Genomic DNA, 23,722 nt, shown 5'->3' on the forward strand with positions numbered 1-23,722 from the left:
TGAGATCAACTACTTAGTAAAACTTGTGATAAAAAGTTAAAAATGTGCCGAAACCTGTTTGGCTCAGTGATAGAGCATCGGTCTGCGGACTGAAAGGTCCCAGGTTTGATTCCGGTCAAGGGCATGTACATTGGTTGCAGGCACATCCCCGGTAGGGGGTGTGCAAGAGGCAGCTGGTCGATGTTTCTCTCTCATCGATGTTTCTAACTCTCTCTCCCTCTCCCTTCCTCTCTGTAAAAAATCAATAAAATATATATATTAAAAAAAAAGTTAAAAGTGTTATGTGGGGGAAAAGGAAATACTGTTTCAATTATATCTGAGGAAGGAGGAGGTGCTAGAAGACATTAATAGACATATTAAGCCTCAACAGTTAAGTTCCAGGGCATTGAGGAGAATGAAAAACAGTGAAACATTGCTTAAAATAATCAACATTATTGTGGAACAAAATAAAAATGCCATCTGGGTAAAATAATAAAACTTTAATAATCATAGTTTGTTCAAATTGAAGTTTATGTTTTATTAAGTTAAGCATTTGAAAACAATGCATAATAAAGAATCACACATTTTTAATTGATTTTATAAACAAATCGTTGCAGTTCATAATTTTCCCAAAGGCTAGTGAACTACATGCTCTAAAGTCCTAGAAGTCAATTAATACTAATAAACACCACAATTAATGCTGATAACATATTCAAAGTTCTACTGATCCTCATTAAAAACTTTCTGGATCCAAAGAGGATTTTGTAAATATTTTTATACAAATGGCTCTGTTAGGCTTAGAAGCCTGCCTCCACGGAGAGGCATAATGCAAAGAACTGAAAGGCTATTCTGGCCAGTATGGCTATAGCTTCTCTCTGATTCTTGTCCTGTGGAATATACAACTGCCTAAATATCTATGATAATAATCTATAATAATAAAAGTGTAATATTCTAATTAGATCAGACATCCTTCCGGCCCACCTTCTGGTTGAAGCTGGGGCTACGAAGGAAGCCTGGGTCCCAAGTGCCAGAGAGAAGGCAGTCAGGAGAAGGATGGCCTACTCTTGCACCAATTTCATGCCTGATGCCTCTAGTTTACTTATAATTGGTTTAATTTTTGGTAATGTGTGACTTTCAAGGAATCTGTCCTTTTCAACCAAGTTGATAAATTTAGAGATATGCATATTTTTACCATATTCTCTTCCTATATTTTGAGTGTCTGCAGGATCTGTGATGTGTTTGCCTCAGTAATGAAGTTTCTACTTGTTTACTTATTTTTTAGTTTTTCCCCTCAAGGTGGTGTTATTTTTCTTCTCTAATAATTTACATTATACCTGCTAAGCAGAAAGAATAAAGGATTGCCACCTTGATTCATTAGGGAATCAGCTAAAGTAGGTAAATTTTAGTCTACCTACCTGTGATTTATCTTTAGAATTAAGGAATAACCTTTGAAATTCCAACTATGAGTCCAGGCAATCACTGGGGTCCCTTCTGAGCTGTATAGCTTATATCATTGGGATTGAAAGGGTTCCTGAATTTCTGCTCTATTTTTACAAAGCGTTTTACTTCTTAGTCTTGTCTAGCTTCTGAGTGCAGCCCATGTTTTGAGGGCAAACAGATGACACATTACCGTCTCTCTCCCGCCTTTCTCCCCAGGCTCCTCATCCTTCTAATTTTCAGTATCATTTCACAAACCCTCTCACATACTTATTTTTTTCTCCACATCTTCAGATTTGCCCTCAGCTAAGGAAACCCAGATCCTGAGCCTTTTCTATAGCAGACAGAATTGTCAAATGTCTCAGAAAAAAATGCAGGTACCATCGGGCAAGAGGATATCACAATCACACTTCTTTACCATTCACCATTAGCCCTTTGGCCATGGTCCTTCCTTTCAAAGTCTAATTTCTCCATCAGATATCTGATGTCTTCAACACACAAACATTTAAATCATTATATAATAATCCTACCTAATAAAAGAGAAGAATGCAAAGTAACAGTACCTCCGCCATGTCCGTAAACCACGCCCACCAGCCAATCAGTGTGAGCATGCAAATTAACCTAACCAAGTTGGCGGTTAATCTGCATACCCAGGCCAGAGTGAAGACTGAAAACCGTGTAGAAAGAAGTCAAGTGCGACAGAAGGGAGCGAAGTTGCAAAGCAGCAAGCAGGCCGGGCTGTGGGGAAGAAGGAAGGGAAGCTGGGCGAGAGAAGGGTGGGAGTCAGGTGTGGCAGCGACCACAGCAGGAAGCCCTATTGCAGGAATCTTCCTGCAATGGGCCTCTAGTACAATTAATAATAATGTGTATTGCATATAATGATTGTAAACAACTGCTACTAGTTTGTGTTTTATTGTTATTCTAGAGTGTACTTAGTAAAAAAAAAAAAAAAAAGGCTTCCTGTAAAACATTGTGCTGTATCATGATAATTATAGCTTTGTACCTCTAAGGTTTACTGTATCTCTTAATTGCACCATTTTTCTGTGTGCTTGATTTGATCTTGTGTTTTGTGCAGTAACATGCTACAAGGGCTAGTCCATGCAACCTACATGTAGAGTAGACTATACTAACTCGGTTTGTGTAAGTGCTTTCTATGAGGTTCACACAATGACAAAATTGTCTAACAACTCATTTCTCAGAAATGTATCCCCATAGTTAAGTGACATAGGAGTGTAGCATAAATAAACACATCCACACACATTTTACTTGATTTTTATCTCTTTGAAATGCTTTTAATTTCTACCTTCTGATGCTTATTTGATGCAGTTCATATTAATTTTCTTAAAGTCCTAAACTAACAAGATTAATGTACACTTGAGTATAAAATGTTTGTGTGCTCTGACTGGTTTCAAAAGCAGAATTTTCAGTTAATATTTTGGCAAATATTCTCTTCTTGGGTTTTGTACTTTTGTATAGTGTCAAAATAATGAATGACCATATTAAAGACATTTCTACATGTCTCATTGAGGATATAACATAGCAAATTAATTCTCATCAGGCACCAGATGAAAAAAAACCTGTTTTTCTGAAGGTACTGTGAGTCATCTTATTAAAAAGTGAGATGAGTAGAATTAACCTTTTTACAGACTGGTAGAAGACTCTGAGCTAACTTTTAGAATCAAGAGTTTCTAAATAGATGCTTAGGTCATCTAATTAGTTTTTAGTAAATTTAGCTTTTTCCACCTTTATTTATGCATTGTCCTTTAGTCTTTATTTTTAAGGTTTTTGCTGTGTTCTTGGTATTATAATCAGTGTAACTATATTCTAATTTACTTTATGGCTCTCTATGAAAAATTTTAAAATAATTTTGATATTGGTTACATAGAACTAGAAAATGTGTATCTCTACAGTTTCTTGAAAAATTATACTAAATAAATTTACCCATATGGCTAACAAACAAATTATGTTACATTATGCAAATTTTAAACAGAAATGCTCATTTTTAATCCAAATGAGAATATTTCAATTTAGACTAATTTGGAATTGTTTTCCAAATTATCTAATTAACCAGAGGGGAAACAATTGTTAGTTTTTATTTCCTTATTTTAAATCAATTAAAAAACATGCAAAATAACTAAAAATAAGAAAGATAATAAAAAGTTGTTTATATATAATGAAAAGTTGTTTGAATATATATATATTCCCATCAACTACACTCAAACAAATATAGAATATTTCTTTTTTAAAATTAAACATATTGAGAAAATTTCTTATAGTATATTTTAATTGAACTATTTTGTCTTTATGCAAACTATTCTTCTTGGCAGACTCATAGAAATGTTGTCAGATTTGGCCATCAAAGTTAATATTTTCTTGTTCCATGAGTAGTTCCAACAGATAGCTTTTCATATTCTCATTATCTTTTGGTTTGTTTGTTGTTTCTTAATACCCTTAAACACTAATTAATATGGCAGTAAATCTATACTTGTTTGTTCTTTCCAAAATTAGGCTATTGTGGATCCCTGTGGCAATTTCTTATTATAAAAGGCTGAAAGTAATGATTTGTTTTCATAGAAGTTATGTGTAATATATTTTTGAAGATACAAGCTTATATATAAAGCCCTAAATAAAATTTATTAATCCTTGCTTTACTTTCCTATAATATAGCCATTAACCATATGTGGACATTTAAATTAAAATTAATTAAAAGAAAATAAATTAAAAATTCAGTTCTCTGTGTTTCTAGCTACATTTCAAGTGCTCAGTAATGAATTGGGGCTAGCTGCTATTACATAGGACAACACATGTATGCAACATTTTTATTAGAAAAAGTCCTATGGAATAGAACATGACTAAATTATTTATATTGGAAGTTTCTGTTTAATAGCATGACTTTGCATGACAGCATCATACAAAATGCAATAAGCATGCTCTTTCCCTCTGTGTTTAACTGAGGATCTTTTAGATTATTATGAATACATGTATAAAGCTCACAAAATTCAACATAAGCAGCAAAAAACATTTTTTTGCTAATTTCTCTTATGAAAAAAAATCCTATTTTAGTTTTTCAAAACAAAACTAACCTCTATAAAGTTTTAAAATTTTCAAGAGAATCTATTTCTTTAAGTACACATACATTCTAGAAAGTTTATCATCTTGGAAATGTTTTAATATTTACCAGTTTGGAAGCAAGATGTATGCCTAAATAGATAAAATGACTTTAAGATAATTTATAGTTAAGGGATTGTGTTAGATACTGTTCCTGAGGGTGATTTGTAGCTATTATAGAATAGTTATGCAACCAAACCCAAACCTATATGAATGTTATTGTCTTCACAAATCTCCATTCAAATATCTGTTAAGTTCAACATAAAATATTCTTCTTTTCCCTCCATATTTCATTATAGAGAGAAGATTCATTTTTTCACTCAGCCATTTATTCAGCCAAAAATGTGTTGAAAACCCGAGATAGCATTGTAAAGGTTATCCTATATACTAAAAGCCTAATATGCTAAGTGTCCAGTCATCCAGTTGTCCACTCAACCAATCAGAACGTACTATGCTAATGATATGCAAGGCTGCTCAACTGCTTGCTATGACGTGCACTGACCACCAGGGGGCAGGCGCGCCAACCAGTAGGATAGCTTGCTACTGGGGTTCAGCCAATTGGGTCTGAGCAAGATGAGCTGGGCATGCCCTAGAGGCCTCCCTCAATCCCTCCCTGGCTGGCCAACCTCCTTCATCCCTCCATAGCCCTGATGGTGCACTGTTGGGGTCCCTCAGCCTGGCTTGCACCCTCTCTCAATCTGTAACCCCTTGGGAGATATTGGAGAGTTAGTTTGGCCCGATCCTACAGGCCAGGCCAAAGGACCCCACTGGTGCATGAATCTGTGCTCTGGGCCTCTAGTGAATAATAATCAGATATAAAACTACCCCTTTGAAAGTCTTATATTCTTGTATGAAAATTCAGATATATAAACACACCCATCACATATACAGAATTGAATATAGAAAGAGTAAATTGCTATAAGAAAAAATATATAAAGTGTATATATACAGGGGGAAGGCAAAATAGGTTTATAGTTGTTCATATGGAAATGGACCTTAATAAGTAATAATGATAGAATAAACTGTGTTTTGTATACTCACAACTATAAACCCACACATATATGTATATATTAATACATTGCCTGGTACAAGGAAAATTCCAAATCAATTTACTATTATTTATGTTATAAATTAAGAATTCAGCCGAAGCCGGTTTGGCTCAGTGGAAGAGCGTCGGCCTGGGGACTGAAGGGTCCCGGGTTTGATTCCAGTCAAGGGCATGTACATTAGTTGTGGGCACATCCCCAGTGGGAGGTGTGCAGGAGGCAGCTGGTTGATGTTTCTCTCTCATCGACGTTTCTAACTCTCTATCCCTCTCAATTCCTCCCTGTGTAAAATCAATAAAATACATTAAAAAAAAAAAAAAAAGAATTCAAAGAGGAGGAATTTATTGATAGGTATATAGCCTTTCAGTTCTGTAGACTTAGAGGCTGATTTAAGCCTTAGCCAGTTTGGCTCAGTGGATAGAGCATTGGCTTGTGGACTGAATGATTCTGGGTTCGATTCCAGTTAACAGCATATACCCATGTTGTGGGCTCAATCCCCAGAAGGGGCATGCAGGAGGAAGCTGATAAATGATTCTTTCATCATTGATGTTTCTGTCTCTCTCTCCCTCTCCCTTCCTCTCTGAAATTAATAAAAATGTATTTTATAAATACATACATACATACATACATACGTACATGCATAAATAAAAATGGCTGCTTAAAGTAGGTACCTAAGAGGGTGTCCAGCAGCATATTAAAAGTACAACTCAGACAAAAACATGCAGTCAATCATACATTTTATTCATTTAAGGGAAGGACTTGTGGAAAATGAAAGCTGAGATTAACAATGCTAAATATACTTCTCTAGTATTAGTAAGACAATAAGAAGCTTGATTTGTGTTTAAATTCTTCACACACACAAAAAAACCAAACAAACAGCTAACTGCTATTATTTCCAGCATACCCCTTCTTGGTATGGCTCCAGAAACATGGGAAACAATTCATCATCTTCCCTAAAATGCATTCTTCATTCTGTGTTTCCTACTCAGTAGTTTAAGACAGATACTCAGAAGTTATTTTAAATTCTTCCTAGTCATTCATCTTTAACAGGACATTAAACCTTCAGTCTCATTGCAACTATGTTCTAAACCTCTCTGGAATCTGCCTTGTCCCCTTTGTCCTCATGCCTTTATTTTATTTCATGTCATATGCCTCTTCTATCATGTTTATTCCCAACTACCAGCAGAATACTCAGACTTCTAAACAAGTTCCCCAAGTCTCGTGTTCCTTTACTTGAACATGTCAAATAAACAAGTTTTCACAATGCCTGCTCTGCTCTACCACAGCAGCAGACACGAGGTTAGATTAAGGCACTCCTGAGAAACAGTAGGCTTCTCCCAGCAACACGTGTATATTGCTTTGAAGAATAGTAGAGAATGTACAGCAACAATACTTTTAGAGAAACAGCATAGAGAGTTCCCATGTCTTCCAGTTTCAGACACAGCCTGGATAATTCAGTCACTCCAATTTGGGACATGTGTATTAAAGAGAGACAAATATGGGCAGACACAAATTATTTCAACTCAGAGAAGCCATCATTTTGGGAACCTCTTAATCTTTCATGCTAAGGCAGGCATTCAATCCCTTCAGGAGTAATGGACTAATTCTTATTCTCTGGTTTAGTTGTATCTTATTAATTTGGGTTATTTTCTACGTAATAAATTACCTGACAAAGGGTACATACAAAATTGTACATGAATGTTTGGAGTAGTGTTTTTCATTATAGTCTAAAAGTGGAAACAGCACAGATGTCCATCAAGTTGGATGAGTTTTGACAACTGTTTACAACCATGTAAGGACAATACCAGTTGAGGTATAGAACATTTTAATTCACCCCCAAAATCCACTTCTGCCCTTTTGCATTGATTTCTCTACATCTATCCCAGGAAACTGTGACTAGTGCCATTTTTTAATTGAAGAATAGGTTGGAATAAGGTTTCCATGTGAACATATCTTATTGGAACTTTACATATATATGTTCATAAATATATAATATGTAATGACATATATGAAAATACCTATTTTACAAATCCTAAATTTATGAAAACATAAAATCTAGAAAGAGGAAAACATTATAATTCTGTTGTGAATGTGAGCTATTAATCAACATAGAGATATTACTTGTGGAATCAAATGACATCATGATGAAATTAAGAACGAAAAATACTGACAGACAGAATCCAAAGCTAGGGTGACATTTCACCAACCCGCGTTGGGAGAGAAAAGGCGGTGACATCAAACAGTTTTGTTTGTAGATTTTTCCACATTATCAAAATGTTTTCTGCTGTTAAATTTGAGCTATTCCTACAAAGAAAGTAAATGTTCCTAAATTTATAATCCTAGTACATTTTATACACATCCTATGGATAGTATTTAGAAGAAATAACAAATTTTAGAATCAAAAGATTTCTTTCAATAGGCAGTTTTGACACATCATTCTATATAATAAAGGGCTAATATGCTAATTATCCCAGAGGGCAGAATGACCTTCTGGAAAGACCTTCCAGAAGGACCAGTGGGTGAGGGGGTAAGGGGGGAGTGTGTGGAGCCTAGGGTCTTCGAGGCAGTCAGGCTGTGAGGGCCACACCCCTTGCACAATTTTCATTCATTGGGCCTCTAGTTTGGTATAGTTACCTTAACTTTGCTAGATCAAAATACTATGATATTCAAGTATTCCCAAAGTACTACATGAAGATTGCTTAACCCTGACACCAAATTCCTCTTAGGAATGTAGAGAGAATGAAATCTATCAGACGTAAAAATTATAAGAAAAATAGTAACAAATGGAAACAAGCAATATACAAAAACAGATCCTATAGTCTATTGAATTTGGGTCTATACCATTATTGCAAGTGGTTAAACTCTAGAAAATGAATCAGCTGAAAAATTATTTAGCAAAACTAAATTCGCAGAAAAGATAATCTGATGTAATTACACACCTACTCACGGTAAAAGTAATCCTGTAAAGCAGGTGTTTAAAATGTGCTAGCACCATGGAGCACACACCCATGCCTCCTGTGTTTCTGCTATTGCAGCGAGAAAAGCTTCCCGGAGCGGATGCTGCTCCTTCAGCCAAGACCCACATTTAGCAAAGTTGCTCTGCCATTGCCCAGCCACCCTCACAGTGGAAATAAATGTTTAGGACCTATATTTGGGAGTTATGCAGTGAAAACTACTAGAAACTTTTCTTTCTCTTCCCACCTTTCTCCATTATTAAAACTCTCCTGAACTCATAAATTTTGTGCTTTTCTGCTTGTGGTTGGATGCTTTTTAAATGCATACTGAGATTACAACAAATGCTTGCCATGTATAATGGGCTTAGAACTTCTTCCTTTGCTCTTTTATATCTTTTCCACCTTTACTCCTTCTTTTCTATGTTTTTTAAAATATGTAATTTTGAAATATATAATTTAAAATAGAGAACTATGAAAGTTATTTCCATTCAGTGAGTAGTGAATGGTGCTTTGGGAGGTTAAAATATATTAAGATGGTGTTCCTTGTATATACAAGAGAGTTTATACAATCTATCTTGAATTTTACTCTCCCTAAAATACATTTTTTTAATATTAAAAAAGGATAAAACATTCCCAACTCACTTTCTTCCTTAACACTCTTGGACTCAATTTCTGCTAGTATTGTTTTTGTTTTTTACCCTCTCAGGCAGATATTGGTTATTTTTCCAATGAAGAAAGAATATCTTCCTGGTTTTCTAGATCTGGTCAGATTGTTCTCATCAATTTTAGGTCCAGTGGCTCTTCCGGAGATGCAAAATAGGGAAAGTAAAGATAATTGCAAAGAACTAATACTTTTTATTATCTGACATCTTAGTTACCCTTGAGAATTGGATATAGGGGATAAAGGATTCTTTCCTACTGCAGTGGCAATAGCATCTAACTCATGTGATGTAATCTACAGGGAAAAGATCCTTTCTCTTTTATATAAACCATGAAGAATAAGCTACATGACACTAAGCTTTTAGGCTGTCTCATTTTGGCCTTTCTGTAACTTAACTTATTAATATTTCTCCAAAGGATTGAATTTAAATCAGCATATATTTCAAGAATAACTCTACAGTTCTTGATGAGGCTCTCAGAATACTATTTAAACCTTGCTTTTCTTTCACTTTGTAAAAGGCGGAAAAAAAATTTAAGCATAGGAAACTCATTTCTTTGAGTTCTGCTAAATGATTTGTTTCATTTGGGATTCGTAAATTATAAACCCCATTTGTAAGAGAACAATCTGATCATAGCTGTGCTGCTCTGCAGTTTAAATTAGAATTTTGGAAATCTGAGGACTTAAATTAAAGCTCATACCCAAGGTAACACAAAACCCTCCACTCGACACTCACAGAGAGAGTAATTATATATGAGAACCTGAAATTAGAAGCTGAAATTAGAGCTATATTTATTCAGTCCCAAAGAACAGCTATTTTTTTTAGACCTCATAATGATATGATTCCAGGTAAGATAATATACATGTCAGACCATTTTGTGCCATAGTTCCTCAGCTCTTATTTTTTTCTCAAATATATGGGATCTCTTTAACTCCCTTTGTTACTAAAAAAAAACCAAAAATGTTTTAAATTATTTGTAGAAATGCAATATTTGACAGAAGGTTTTCCCTTACATCTAGAAAAAAAAAAATGAAAGTGCTATCCTATCTAATAATAGAGTAATATGCAAATTAATCATCACTCCGCTACAAAATAGCGGCCCCTATAGCCACAAGATGGGAGCGTCCAGTCCCCTCAGCTCCACTGCTGGAGTGTCTGGCATGTCCACAGGAGCAGCGAGGCTGGATTCGACTCTAGAGGGGTTTTTTATCTGTTCCAGACAGGGCAGTCAGAGTCTGGATAGCAGTTAGTGCAGGAGCAGCAGCAGGGAAGCCCCAGGCCTGGCAAACAGTCGGGAGAGCAGGGCATGGGGGCTGCCATGGCAGCAGGGAAGCCTGCAGCCCAGCAAACAGATTCAGACAGCAGGGCATGGGGACTTAATCTCCATGGCTACAGCAAAAACCTCCAGGCCCACAGAGAGTGGAGAACCAAGGGAAGTGGGCCTAAGCTATCAGTAGGACATCCCCTGAGAGCTCCTGGATTGTAGAGGGTGCAGGTTGGGCTGAGGGATCCCTGTGCATGAATTTCATGCACTGGGCCTCTAATGTTTAAATAAATCTCCTTTCAGTTATAATAATAGCAAATAAAATGAATTGATGTTTTGAGATTTACTCATCACTGTGATAAGGAACACAATACTTAAATTATAAAGCATTTTATGCAATATTTAGTAGTAAAGGATTCCTTATTTTATAATAAAGAGTATGCAGAAAATTACCTTGAAAATAATGACCAGCATATACTGAGCTCTTGTTTGTATCAGATGTTAGGCTAAATAATCACAAATATTATCTCATTAACTCTTGGTAGCAACCGTGATATTTATATATTTAAACAGATCAATTAGAACCTGATCCAGTAAAGCAACAAATGCCAAAAACTAACTCAGTCTTGAAGAAACAATATTTTGGTGTATCAGTGGTGACAAAATACTATTAATGGTCTTTTATCCCAATGAACCTGTTTAATCTGACTCTATCCAGCAGTTTGTCAAAGATCACCAAGTTTATAGGGATTCACAGACAAAACTTTGCATATAGGTACGTGTATGTGTTTCTTTATTTTTTATTTTTTGAGCAAAAAAAGGAAGTTAGATTACATAGCTGTTGTCCATCAAATTAGAAAGAGAAGTAAAAACTTTGAAGTTTCCTATCTATAGCTTTTAGTTTTTAAATGGCTTTTTTGAAATATAATTTCTACACCTATTTATTATAATTTGATGGGATTGGACAGATGCATAAACCCATGAAACCATCATCAGAAGCAAAGTAATAAACATATCCAATCCACCTGCCCCTTTATTGTGTGTATTTGTTTTTAAACTATGGTGGCAACATATACATGAAATATAATTTTTAAACAAAATTCTAAATGTATAATACAATTACCTACTGGTAACTATAGGCACTATGTTGTAAAACAGATTTCTAGAATTTATTCATCTTGTATAACTGAAACTTCATGCATACTATATAATAACTTAGACTACCGAATATTATAAAAACTTTTTTGGAATGAGTTTGTTCACTATTATTTTTTTACTCTCATAAAGAAAAACTAAAGACGTGCAACTGCACAAACTTTGGGCTTATTTTTAATCTCCCATCCTGATTTATAGAAAGGTATTTTTAGTAATCATATATAAGCTATAACATTAATTTATAATATTTTACTTAATTTATAATACAGGGTATTTTCTTTCTTTAAACTGTAGAAAGAATTTGCCAATTAATCTCCCAATTAAAACATTAAAAATGTCTTCTTCACACTATATTAATGTGAGAGTATAAATTGATATGACCTCTCTGGAAGGCAATTTAGAAATGAGTATCAAAAGCCTTAAAAATATGCAAAGAAGGGCACTTCTGAAGTATATCCCAAGGAAACAATTATGTGAGTAAAATGATCCACGAGAATTTTATTGCAACATTATCTATAATAACAATAAATTTAAATTTTTCTAATTGACTAACAACATGGGATGATTTGAATAAATGTAATTTAATAACAATCCAGACATTTTAAATAATTTAAAATTCAACAATATCAAGCAGTTGCATTATAAAAATATTAAATTATTGCATTAAGAATATAGTCAATTGAAATTATGTATGTAGAGTGTTCAAGAGCAAAGACTAATAAAACAATTGAATAAAAAATGTATCCAACCAAAAAAAAAATAGAAGAAAAATTTAAGGTGGGTTTCAACTACTATTGAAAATAATTTTATAAAGGAAGTCATCAAAATATATGAGATACAATATAACATTAAGCTGAATGAAGGAGTGAAACATTTTACCAAGCTTAGAAGTAATTATGGTCATGGTATATTTCAAAAGTTTAACAAGATATTTTACTTAAAGAAATCTATAAATGTGTTTTTAAGGAAAATAGATGTTAAGTCATTTTGTTATTTAAAAAGAAAATCTGTTTGTAAAAATTATATGTGTTAGAGTCCTGAATAACTATTTAAATGTATGTTGCATATATTAGAGCACTTCATAATATTTATCCTAACTTATTATTTTTATTCTTAATTTTCTATGAAGTGCCGGGTGCATAAGACTGACCACATATTTAAGTAAATTTCCTTCTTGTTAATTTTGCATGCCTAAGCAAGTCTTGGTATTCTCTATTCTCAATGCTTTTCTCAAACACATATTTAGGTTTGAAGTCTAGAAGGATGTGATCTTGATTTCTTTTAATAATCATTAATTTCATGAGACAATATCTTAGAAATCAACTTCAGGTATGACCGCATAAGGAGCTCTGCTTCATTCCCAGCAAAAGTGAATATTACTTTAAAAAAATTTTTATTAAAAACTCAGGCTCCAGGAAAAGTAGTGTTAGGAGAATAAGAATTCAAGCCACAGACTGGGACAAAATATTTACAAAATATATCTGATAAGTTACTGTTACCCAAAATATACAAAGAACTCTTAAAACTTAAAATTAGAAAAACAAACACCTTGATCTAAAAAATTGAGAAAAGAACTAAATAGATGCCTCTCCATGTTTTTTTTGTAATTCTGAAGTCATGTGTTACTTTTTTTCTATAATAAACATTCATATACACCCAAGAAGATAGATAGTTTGAGCAAATAAAGGAGAATACTATTATATTCGAAAATGCAAAAGAAAAACATCATATTTATAATTTTCATAATGTCATTGTTAGGAAATTATAGCTTTCGCTCACAATTTGACATTTTATACATCTAGGAATTGAACAGTAGAAGGCTAGCAAGTAAAACCAGTAGTAAGAAATAATTTTTAATTAGACCATCTTAGGTCTCAGCTTCCTTTGATATATTTTAATATGGATACAATATATTTAACAATGTCCTCAAATTGAAAAAAAAACCTGTATGTGTGTAAAATCCAAGGCACAGACGTGGACATTTGTGTATGTACATGAAGTGTATATACACAATTCAGATTGCTGAATTGTGTATGTACAGTTGGTCTACCTCCTTCCCTATTAATCAACTAGTTTCTATACTTTATGAGAGTTACAGAAGACAAGAGCAATAACATTTTCAAAGTCAAAGTCATTTAATTATTCTTAATATGTCTAATTAAGTCAAAATTTCTTACCATCTGCTAAGATAGTCATTATACAGCCAAATCAAAGTCCCCAAGATAGATCTAAGATGTCTCTCAAATTGCTATTATTTCAAACAAAAGCAATCGTCACAGCATTGCTAACCCGCCACCCAAAGTCAAGGTATCTAGTAACTAGCTTAGGCTTAGTCATTAAACATGAAAGCAAAGTTTTTATTTTATCAAACATGAGAGAAGAGAATCAAGGTTATGGGAAATTAACTGAAGTCATCAAGATTGGGAGCAAATAACTATAACCATGATGGTGCACCAGGAATGAAAATTAAAACCAAGGAAGGCCCTGGCTCAGTTGGTTGGAGCATGGTCCTGTAACCGAAAGGTCATGGGATTGATTCGCAGTCAGGGGACATCCTCAGGTTGTCAATTTGGTCCCCAATTGTGTTGTGGTGCATAGAAGGAAAGCCATTCACCAATCTCTCTCTCTCTCTCTCTCTCTCTCTCTCTCTCTCTCTCTCTCTCTCTCTCTCTCTCTCTCTCTCTCTCTCTCTCTCTCTCATCGATAAACATATCCTTGGGTGATAGGTAAAGATTTAAATTTTTAAAAAAGACAGGATTGACTACAATAAGTACAAGCTGATATATGTACTTCTCTTTCAACTACCATATGTTATTTCAAGTGAGAAAGATAAAAGCAGACAATCCCTTGTTGGGCTAGTACTTAGAGCTAAGCCAAATGGCTCCCTTTTAAACATGAAACATTTCATAGAATGTCAACATTAAGGATACACTGTGATGGTGATGAAGTAAGACAGTATGTCTATATACAGAAAAAAAACACACAATAAACATACTGTGCAAGGGACAAAAATACCAAACATATTCCTCTCTGGCTAATATGGCCTAGAGAAGCAAAAACATACTGGTTACCTTAAATGCGATATTTGAAGAGAGCAAGGAGTGGAGCATTAAGTACACAAAGACAAGACAAGAAGAGAACATGAATTAGAGGATATGTAAGAAATCCATGGAAGTTGAAGACACTAAAGAGAAAGTTACAGTAGTTCCAAAGGTATTGATAGGCCCCCTTTAATAGACTTCTCAGTACTTTTGAATGATCAGAGGACTCTTCAAAGATGAGGGAGCAAGTCCATGCAATTCTAGTGAATTGCATGCTTAGGAGAAACTGCTGTATGCAACCCTTCTAGCTCCATGTTCAGTGACATCACAATTGCCCAGCTTGGAAGCTTTACACCATGGAAATTGGCAAAGTAGACTACTTCAGATATTTTATTTGCCTTAGATGGTGTTTGTTTGCTTACTTTAATAATGTCATGACCATAAATGGAGGATATAGATCATTAAAATATTAAGTTTCTGGGACTCCTTAAACAATCATGAGATATGACCACAATTGGCCTATATTGTTTAGCAGAAATGCTATAACCAGCTTTAATTAGAGAGTAAGTGTATTTGCCAGTCATAGGTCTTATCTCTTTATTTGCACTAACAATCTGGCCTATCAAGCAAACTTATTTTGACATTTGTCTTCATATCTAAGAATTAAAAAACAATCTCTCTATAGATATAAATGTTCCTAGCTGGTTCATTTTATGTTTTCTCTGGTATTTTACTCTAATGGTAGATGCAAGAAGGATTCATTAAACAACAGCAACAAATACATTAGTACTAAGTTCATGATAATAATAATAACTATAATGGAAAACTTTGTCACACTTTATAATTGGCCAGTTTGATGATTTATCCTCGTCAACTATGGTGCATCCCTCCACATAGAAAGTATTTTGACCATTCCTCATTGCTGTCAGGACAAAATACAAGTTTTACTTTGGATACTGATAAAAGTAAATTCATTTTTAATAGTGTGATCAAACTATACATAATTATAATGCTTACAAAATTAGATTGATTAAAATATATATTTAGGCTTAAATATGTATTTAGGTTATTTCATGTTTTAAATGGATGTATAAATAAATTCATGTTATTTTTATAATATAAAGTATTATAATTTATAATTTAAATTAGGAGACTAATTTAATTAACTATTGATGTATTTAACTTTTTTTTCCTATACTCCTACTGAGAGTCTTATCTGACAATGAAAAGTAAAATAAAAGAAATATATTCAGCACAGAGTTTGAAGTTTAGGGAATTAGCTAAAAACACAATTGTTGATATTATTTTTCTCAGATATTAGTGAACCTATGGCAAAGGAAACCCTCCATGGATTATTGTAGATTTTATAGCCTACTCAACTGTCATATTAACATAAGTATATTTAGAATAGTCTGTTTGAAACATGTCACCACTGAAATATTGTGTACTTTAGTTACCTAATGAAGCTTAGGGTAAATTAATCTATTTAAGTAGAAAAAATAATGTTAAAGTAAAAGAGAAAGAAATGGTTCATCTGTGAGAAATATTCTAAATGTTGATTTTTTTTTTTTCTTTTAAGGAATGAACTTGGAGGGTTATGGGGTTCTTGCTAAAGAAATCTAGATTGACTTCTATTTTTATTTTTTAAAGTTTGTTTGGGGCAGTGGGGTGGAATTTCCAACATCCTTTACAAATGGAATGGGTTTCATCATACTGTAGCAGTTTCTTGAAACTGATAACCTTTAGGCACAGACTGGCCATACTGTGACATTATAATCATCAATTTAAGCAATTTTTAAACTTTTTAAAACTTTTTTATGAGCCAGTGAGTAAAAATGTATCATTTCTTGTGTGTATTGATTGAAAATATTAATGAATTAAAGAATTAAAGTAGATATCAAAAGTAAGCTTATAAAATCAAAGCAATTAAAACATCTATTTTTAAATCTACTCTAGGAAAATGTGTAAATATTATTTCTCAGTATAATTTATATCCTGTGTTTCTTTGTCATAAAAAGGACCATCATAATGTTTCTTAAGATAAAAGCTATGTAATCACAATTAACATATCTATAACATATTAATGTATTAGTGCATATCTATACTAATAAAAGGGTAATATGCTAATTAGTCTAAGCCAGCCTGGGTCCTGGGTGCCAGAGGAAAGCCGGTGCTGGCAGCTGGGGTAAGGAAGGCCTACTCTTGGACAAATTTTTGTGCATCGGGCTTCTCGTTGTGTAATAAAGAATGTATTATATGCAAATAATAGAACTTAAAATAGCTATAAAATAATTATGATTTGTGAATTTTGAAAATTTGTGAAAAATCACCGTCAATCCATAACATGTTAATGGAAACTGAAGTCTTGTCATTCAACTTAAATAAATTGCATATCACAAATATATGCTAATGAGGTTAACTGAGCATGCTTCTCTAATTATAATTTGTGAAGTTTAAAAATTTGTGAAATATCACTGTTAATCCATAACATGTTAGTGGAAAATGAAGTCTTGTCATTCAACTTAAATAAGTTGCATATGTCAAATATTTGCTATGAGGTTAATTGAGCATCCTTCTCTAAAGGAAGTTATGTTTACCATTTAAATATTAAAGTTACTAATTGTACTATTAACATTTTCCTGAGAAATATAGAAATATACTACTTTATTAATACTTTTTTAAACACTGAGAATTTTCAAATAACAGCCTAATTTTTCTAAAATGTGTTTTTATAACAAAAATGTTAATCTTCAAGTTTTCCTTAATTAAATTTATAAAAGAAAACAGATTAAAATGTGAACAATTTTTATCAATTGTGTTGGAAAATTTTCTCACCCCAATAATGATTCTAAATCTAGCAATTTAAAAAAAATTAAAAATTTTTAAATGTTTTAAATTAAAAAAAAAAAAATTGTTGTTCAATCCTGATCCACACCAGGCCAAGCTGGTGTGGATCAGGATTGAACCAGGAGGACACAGTTTGGTTTGAGTCCAGGTCAGAGCACATGTCCAGGATGTGAACTTGATCCCTAGTGGGGGCATGTGGGAGGCAGAAAAGCCATGATTCTCTCTCATCCTTGATGTTTCTCTCTTTCTCCCCCTCCCTTCCTCTCTGAAATAAATAAAAAATATATTTTTAAAAGATAAAAACAGATATCCTTGTAAAAAAAAATAAAGTGTTTTTATAATAAACTGGGTTATATTAAATTATATGCCCTCCTGCCAACTTTATGTAAGATATTGCATATATAAATATGGGCAATATCAGAAAGTAGGAAATATGCCACTTTATCTTCAAGTCTACTCTTTTTTAAAAAAATATATTTTTTATTGATTTTTTACAGGGATGAAGAGAGAGGTATAGAGAGCTAGAAACATCGATGAGAGGGAACCATCGATCAGCTGCCTCCTGCACACCCCCCACTGGGGACATGCCTGCAACCAAGGTACATGCCCTTGACCGTAATCGAACCTGGGACCTTTCAGTCTGCAGGCCGACTCTCTATCCACTGAGCCAAACCAGTTTCGGCCTTCAAGTATACTCTTGTACTGAGACCAACTCTTGGGAAGGGACAGGAGCACAGGAAGTTGGGAATATATCATTGGGCTTCACAATCTCTGTTTAACAATATCTCCATAGGTTACAATATCAGAACCAATAAAAAGAGAATAAAATATAAGAAAAATAGAATTAATTTGCTTTGAAATGTGCTAAAGCAGTATAGAAGATAGCATGTTAACGTTGTTATGAAAATGGGGACCCATAAATCACGGTTCCATTTACTCTATGACAGTATACATATCACACATTATTCTGCCAGATATAATTTAACAAATATAAACAGCAGCTCACTGATACATCTATCACCACTAATTCCTCTCCACTTGTAATACTTCTTTTGTAGATAGTCACAAACAGGAGATTTCCAACAAAGTGTACTCTGTTCTACTTACAAGAAACTCACTTCAAATATAGATGCAAATAGAAATACTCTTTTTAAAAAATATATTTTATTAATTTTTTTTACAGAGAGGAAGAGAGAGGAATAGAGAGTTAGAAACATCAATGACACAATCCTTGATCAGCTGCCTCTTGCGCATGCCCTACTGGGGACGTGCTCACAACCAAGGTACATGCCCTTGACCAGAATCGAACCCAGGACCTTTCAGTCTGCAGGCCAATGCTCTATTTTATTCATTGAGCCAAACCGGTTTTGGCAATAGAAATATTCTTACAGTTGAGAAGAAAGAGGATTGAAAGCTACAGGACAGGCTAACAGTAACCCAAGGAAAGCCAGAATAGGACCTTTGCTTCTGAAAGTATGTCTGGCCGCGGCTACTCCATGGTGACCTGATACATGAATGACAACCTACTCCGTTTAATGAAGCTGCTGGGAACAGGCCTCCTCTCATAATGCCGTGGGAGTGCAAACCATTACATCTGTAAGGAGGATGAATGAGTTTCATTAAAATTACAATTTTAATGTTAATATTACAAATTGATTCACTCTGACTCAACTGAGAAATATTATGTATATGTTTTTCTCATTAAGGCCATTAATTGCAGCACTGTTTGTAACAGCAAAACAACAATTAAATAAAATAATCTAAGTGAGGTTTTGTTAAGATGACGTTGGAATAAAATATAATACCAGGATGTGCTGCTGTCATCAATGAGTAAGCTCTCTGTGCACGAATATGGGAACAGACTCCAAATATATATTAAGTGATAGAACAAAAGCCAACGGGGGAATATATGTTTTGTGTATTAACAGTGGAGGGTACATATAGATTCACAAGTGGGAGAATTTTCACTAAGATAGTCTGGAATAACAGTTATCTGTGAGAATTATGAGATTGCTGGATCACAGGGAGACCAGGGAGAATTTCACTGGATGACTCAAACATGTGAATGTATTTTCATAAAATAGTTAAATGTCAGAAACAAACCATAAATCTCAAAAATTAAAACACTTCTATTAATACCTTAGCTGGTTTAGCTCAGTGTATAGAGGGTTGGCCTGTGGATTGAAGGGTCCTGAGTTTGATTCTGGTCAAGGGCACATTCCTGGGTTGTGGGCTTAAACCCCAGTGGTGGGCCTGCAGAATGCCACATATCAATGATTTCTCTCTCATTATTAACGCTTCTATCTCTCCCTCACACTTCCTCTCTGAAATAAATTAAAATATATTTAAAAAGAAAACAAACAAGAACTTCCATTGAGTTATAAAGATTTCTATTCTTATCCACAGGAGCCTAACCATTTTCTTTGTCTGGTTGTTCAAAACCAGTTATTGTGTTTTTTCATTCATTTCCTATTATTGTAATTTTTTTTTCAAAAAGTTAATTATCTCAGGTAACACAAGAAAAAATAAAAAAAAAGTTTAAATCATCTTGACCCATATGATGAAGACAAAATACCACTATAGATTCATAAAACTTCCAGAAAATAGCGTAGTAAAAAAGAACTGATTGAAAACTTTGGCAACAAAAATGAATAGGCCTACATTTGAGGAAGGATTGGAATTGGAAGGTTTCACACCTAGAGTTGCTTGTTCCCCTCATGGTTTTGTTGTTGAAAAAATGAAGTAGTTTATGCACAAAGACAGCTTTCATCAGATCTAAGATGAACCATGAATGCCTTCTGGGCATGAACAAAATGGTTTGAGTTTTAAACTTTAGGGCTTTGAAATAGTTATTTTAATCTTACATAAAAGTTTAAAATAGAATAAATTTACCATTAGTTTTATTAATGTGAAATTACCATATTCTTTCCACATGCTATAGTTTCTGTAGTTTTACTTGAGACATTTATAGATGTACTGTCATATAATCACTTATTGACAATCTGTTGACTATCAGGAAAATATAATTGCATGCTTTCTCATTTAAAAGTTATTATAAAATTTATACAAAAGATTTGAGTGAAATATTTGCATCCTAAAACCCAACAATTCATTTATCAAAGGTTTCTGGACTTCAATTAAGAAAAGTAACCATGACTCGTGAGTAAAGTAGGTGTTTTTACACTTTACTAAATTTCTTTAATACAATTTCAACAATGGAAGTAGGTATATTTAACCTCATTTAACACACATCAACACTGATAAAACAAAATATAAATAATTCAATTATAAGTCTGTTTAACACAAAGTATATTTATTAAAGTGTAAGCTGTGTGAAACACTACCCTTATCTGGTATTACTGGGTCAAATGGCAGTTCCATTTTTAAATTTTTGAGGAAACTCTGTATTCCCATCAGTAGTGCATGAGAGTTCCTTTTTCTCCACATCCTCGCCAGCAGTTGTTATTTGTTGATTTGTTGATGATAGCCATTCTGACAGGTGTGAGATGGTACCACATTGTCTTTTTTATTTGCTTCTCTCAGATAATTAGTGACTTTGAGTATGTTTTCATATGTCTCTTGACCTTCTGTATGTCCTCTTTCAAAAAGTGACTATTTAGGTCCTTTGCCCATTTTTTATTAGATTGTGTTAAGTTGTATGAGTTCTCTGTAAATGTTGGAGATTAAACCCTTATCAGAGATAACTGGCACATATGTTCTCCCATATAGTGGGCTTTCTTGTTGTTTTGTTGATGCATCTTTTGCTGTGCAGAAGTTTTTTATTTTGATGTATTCTCATATGTTTATTTTCTCCTCAGTTTCTATTGGCCTAGGAGTTGTATCTGTAAAGATATTGCTTCAGCATATGTCAGATTTTGCTGCCTCTGAATTCCTCTAAGATTTTTATGGTTTCTGTCTTACATTTACGTCCTTTATCTATTTTGAGTTTATTTTTGTGTATGGTATAAGTTGATGCTCTAGTTTCATTTTTTTGCATGTATCTGTCCAATTTCCCAGACACCACTTATTGAAGAGACTATTTTGACTCCATTGTATGCTCTTGCCTCCTTTGTCAAATATTATTTGAGCATAATGGCTTGTGTCAATTTCTGGGTTCTTTGTTCTGTTCCACTAATCTATATGTCTCTTTTTGTGCCAGTACCAGGCAGTTTTGAGAACAGTGGCTTTGTAGTGTAGCTTAATACAAAAATATGGAACGCTTCACGAATTTGCATGTTACCTTGAGCAGGGCCAAGCTGATATTCTCTGAATCATTCCAATTTTAGTATATGTACTGCCAGAGCACTGTATCTTAATTTTATAGTGTTAACAGGTCTAAAACATCACTCTGCTGTTTCCCTGTTTTATTTATTTACTGTATACTCACCTTAAAATAAAAGTAAAGTAAAGCACTCAGTTACTAAGTATTTATTTAGTTTTCAGAAAAAAGTCTTATAAAAACAGTGAAGTCATATAATTTCACTTAAAAATTAAGTCTGTATAGCATTATATCATATCACATAGATCAAATATTGTGATAAATTACAAGTCATTGCAAGTTTTATTTATAAAACTTTACTTCAATTTGTTACTACTAATCTATTTGAGAAAGTATTCAAAACCTGTTTTCATAAAATAAAGTAAAATTTTGGAAATAAATTTGTATTAATGAAGGAAAACTATATAACTTGTGATTTAATGATGAAACAAAATATTAAAACAGACACAATTATATTACATAAGTTTTGAATTGTATTATTTCCTTATGTGAGTACCAGATCTCATGAAGTGCACTGGAGACTATGGTAGTAACCAAGGGTTTCCACTTATACCTGAATGGTTTTATATATAGTTCCAGAAATCAATATTTGATCATCACTTTCTTTGTATTTTACGATCTATAACAAGCATATTGATTAGTCAGTCATGTTTTTAATTAGGAGACAAACTTCCTGAAACTATATTATAAGTTCTTACAATAGAGACATCTCACGTATACAGGTGGAGTGCCAGGTGAAGACAAATAGTCTAAAATAAAAATGATAAAGGGAGCTCACTGAGATATTCATCAGACAAGTCAAAAGCCTCTTGGTTCAGTGAAGGCTCCTGGCAAAGTCATTTAACACACAGCTTTAAAGTATTATAGAAAAATATTTTATTCTCCTTCTATAGAAAATGTCTTCTGGGGATATATTATATATTGGTTGATTGATTTCTTTTAAAATTAGCAGTATATTAGGCTGAAAATGGAAAGCCAATGGAAGTGTTAACATAATTTATACAGGCTGCAAATGTTAAGCAGTTTTATTCATTGTGGGAATAAATCTATCCCCCTGTTTGAAACTATCAATTAAGCTGAAGGCTAAAATTTATTAAAATAGATGTATAGCATGATATTCAATATAAGTAAATGCTTCATCTATCACTACTAAGTAAATGATCATAAGGAAAAATTATTTGAAAAAGATGGCACCCTGAGGTTCAATTTATATTGCATTAAAAACAGAGTATTATGGTTTACTTACATTGTAAACAATAAGTACAAAGCCCCTATTAACTTGCCTAAAGTTCGCAACCATGTTTCCTTAATGTATTCACTATTTCAATTATCAAATCTATAGAATTTAAACTTGTATAAGCATATTTGAAACAATTAAGTGGCAAAAAAAATGTTATTTTAGTTGAAACAATACAGACAAAACCAAGTATTTTCTTTTTGGGGGGGATTTTCTTTCTTTTTTTAAGTGATACTTTTTTTAAAAAATACATTTATTGATTTCAGAGAGTAAGGGAGATGGGAAAGAGAGATAGAAACATCAGTGATGAGAGAGAATTATTGCTCAGTTGCCTCCTGCACACCCCTTCCTGGGGGTGGAGCCCACAACCTGTGCATGTGCCCTTGACTGGAATCGAACTTGAGACCCTTCAGCCTGCAGACCAATGCTCTATCCACTGAATCAAACCAGCCAGGGCAAGGATTTTTCTTTTTAATCATTTTAAAGGTATATAGTACTGAAAAAACTTAAGTGACAGAAGTGATAAGTTATGTATTAAAAATCTATACATAATTTACTAAAACATTATTATCTCTATTTTATACATGAAATTGAGATTCAAAAATTTTAATGGGTAGGCCATAATCATCAGGGGCTATTTTCGGTTAGGATTTTAGCTCAAATCTGTATCGTTCCCAAACATGTGTACTTTCCCAAATGTCCCACTATCTCATGTA

At 33.3% G+C, this 23,722-nt stretch overlaps 1 pseudogene; it reads right to left on the reverse strand.

The window, feature by feature from the left end:
• Nucleotides 1-21,695: 21,695 nt before the first annotated feature.
• On the reverse strand, nt 21,696-21,796 carry LOC118711911 (annotated as a pseudogene).
• Between the last annotated feature and the right edge of the window lie 1,926 nt (nt 21,797-23,722).

The sequence above is a fragment of the Pipistrellus kuhlii genome, unplaced genomic scaffold (genome assembly GCF_014108245.1).
Source record: "Pipistrellus kuhlii isolate mPipKuh1 unplaced genomic scaffold, mPipKuh1.p scaffold_m20_p_8, whole genome shotgun sequence".
Taxonomy (NCBI): Eukaryota; Metazoa; Chordata; class Mammalia; order Chiroptera; family Vespertilionidae; genus Pipistrellus; species Pipistrellus kuhlii.